Raw genomic sequence first — 2,839 nt, forward strand, 5'->3', positions numbered from 1 at the left:
TTTTTTTCTCAGGTTCGAAAAGGAAGACTTACTGCCCATTACAGAGAGATCTTCGGTGAGTCGAGGGCTTCTTGGACGTTATAGCGGCCACAAATCCGGAATGGGAGTCCATGTTGAGGAACATGCGACAACAACATCCCATTCGAGGCGAGTCATACGACGTACATAACGAGGCGGATGTTACGAGGAGGAGTGATGAATTCTACCAGGCGATGAACGACTCTTAGTTTTTTTTTTCCGGTTGTTGTATTATAAATTCAAAACTTATTTATATATAAAATATTTTCATATTTATTTATTTTTATTTTAAATTTCAATTTTATTAATAAATTAAATAACTTTAATTATTTTTTAATTATATTTTTAAATTCTGTAAAATAATAAAAACGAAGTAAATTCGTAGCTAAGGTACGACCTATTTACGTGGAAACCTTACGAGGAAATGACGAGAAATAATAAACGAGTATTTTACGAGAAAACATTTACGAGGAAATAACGAGGAAAGATAAACGAGTATTTTACGAGGAAACACTTTCAAGGTATTTACGTGTAGTTTACGAGGAACTTGTTTCGAGGTATTTACGAGGAAATATAGGGACCTCCTTACGTGGAATGTTGACGTGGTCTTTACGACGAAATGATCTACTTCGTCTTTACGACGAAATATATTTCTCGCTACTTTACGACGAATTAGCGAGGAAATATGTGTTACGACAGATGAGTAACGACCAAACGTGGTTCCTCGCTAGTTCGTCGTAAAGCCTCTTTTACGACGAACTCACGAGGAAAACCGTCCTCGTTAAGATTATGTTTTCTTGTAGTGTGATATCTCCTCGTCTCTCTCTCTCTCTCCTCGACGACTCCGCCATCTTATCTCTAGACGAAACCAATCTCTCGATCTCCCTGAAGGCTCCGTGATCAATTGGCGCTGATGTCTCCTCGTGTCTCTCGGTCTCCTCGACGCCTCCTCGACGACTCCGCGACGATGATCTCTCCTGGTCTCTGTCGATATCCTCGACGCCTCCTCGGCGACTCCGCGACGATGATTATTTAAGTGAAATGCCAACGTATCCTGGAAATTATTTTCGACGACGTTTTCGAATGAACAACTCATTGTTCATGCACATTGTTGATCGACTCTCGAAGGAAGTTGACTTCTTTCGCCAAAAGAGAGATGGTCTTGGAAGGCTTGGTCTCTCAACACTCCAAAAGTGTACAGCAGCTATCCGTGTCTTGGCATATGGTACTGCGGCAGATGCGGTCGACGAATACCTCCGCCTCGGTGAAACGACAACTCGGTCATGTGTGGAGAATTTTGTGGAGGGAATAATTTATTTGTTCGGAGATGAATACCTACGAAGACCAACACCGAATGATCTTCGACGTCTACTTGATATAGGAGAGTATCATGGATTTTCCGGGATGATAGGAAGCATCGATTGTATGCATTGGGAGTGGAAGAATTGACCCACCGCTTGGAAAGGACAATATTATCGTGGTTCGGGCAAACCAACAATCATATTAGAGGCGGTTGCTTCATATGATCTCTGGCTATGGCATGCGTTTTTCGGACCTCCAGGTATCTTAAATGATATCAATGTTCTTGATCACTCCCCTGTTTTTGATAATATAATAAAGGGTCAAGCTCCGCAAGTTACCTTCTCGGTTAATGGAAGAGAGTATCATATGGCTTACTATCTCACCGATGGTATTTATCCGAAATGGACAACTTTTATCCAATCTATTCCAATACCACAAGTACCGAAAGCGGTTTTATTTGCTCAACATCAAGAAGCTGTCCGAAAAGATGTCGAGCGTGCTTTTGGAGTCTTGCAAGCTCGCTTTGTCATCGTTAAAAATCCAGCTTTTTTTTTGGGATAAAGTCAAAATTGGTAAGATTATGAGGGCATGTATCATACTCCATAATATGATAGTAGAAGACGAACGAGATGGATACAGTCAATTTGATCTTTCCGATTTCCAACACGGAGAAGACAATGGAAGTTCACATGTCGATCTCACGTATTCTACAGATATCCCTACAAATATCGCCAATATGATGGGTGTTCGAACTAGACTTCGTGATTGACAAATGCATGAACAACTGAAAGGTGATTTGGTTGAACATGTGTGGCGTAGATTTGGAGGTGATGAAAACAACCAATGAGTTCACACGTTTTTTTCAAATTTATCTTCTTTATTGATCTAATCTTTATTTTAATGTGTTTATAAAATTTATGTTTAAAATGTTATCTTTTAATATGTCTGATGTAATAAATAAATTTTATCAAAAAAAAATTAATATTTTATTTTCTTGAGCACTCCATAATAAGCACCTTGCATTGGAGGATCAATATATACAAGTTTCTTAATGAAATGCTTAAATCCCACTTAATAATAAAAAAAGTGATTAAGCACCCCTAATGGGGTGCTCTGGTTAATGCTGCTCTTAGTGGCAGAGTTGCGTGGTGTAATATGGACGATGCAGAGTAGAGATTTGAGAATCCAAGATGTGGTAATTGCTTCAGAGTACCATGAGACAGTAGAAGCTATAGTCAAGCCTCATCTATGGCCACACTACAGAGCATTGCTGGAGCAAAAATAGATAGTAGAAGGCTAGAAGTTCCCCATTATTGGAATAAATTTAGTTAGTTTTATATGGCTATATAGAAACATTTAAGTATTTTTTAGTTGGAGCCCGCGTTACCAATCGTTTTCAGAGTTCATCTATGTAGTATTATTGACACCTGCTTAAATTGCTTCTTGTTTTCTTATTCGAGAAAAAGCCAAACCCTTGAAAGAAATATAGAAAATGACCGTCCCACGAGTGAGCATCCTT

Source organism: Brassica oleracea, chromosome C8, assembly GCF_000695525.1.
Source record: "Brassica oleracea var. oleracea cultivar TO1000 chromosome C8, BOL, whole genome shotgun sequence".
In the NCBI taxonomy this organism is placed as follows: domain Eukaryota; kingdom Viridiplantae; phylum Streptophyta; class Magnoliopsida; order Brassicales; family Brassicaceae; genus Brassica; species Brassica oleracea.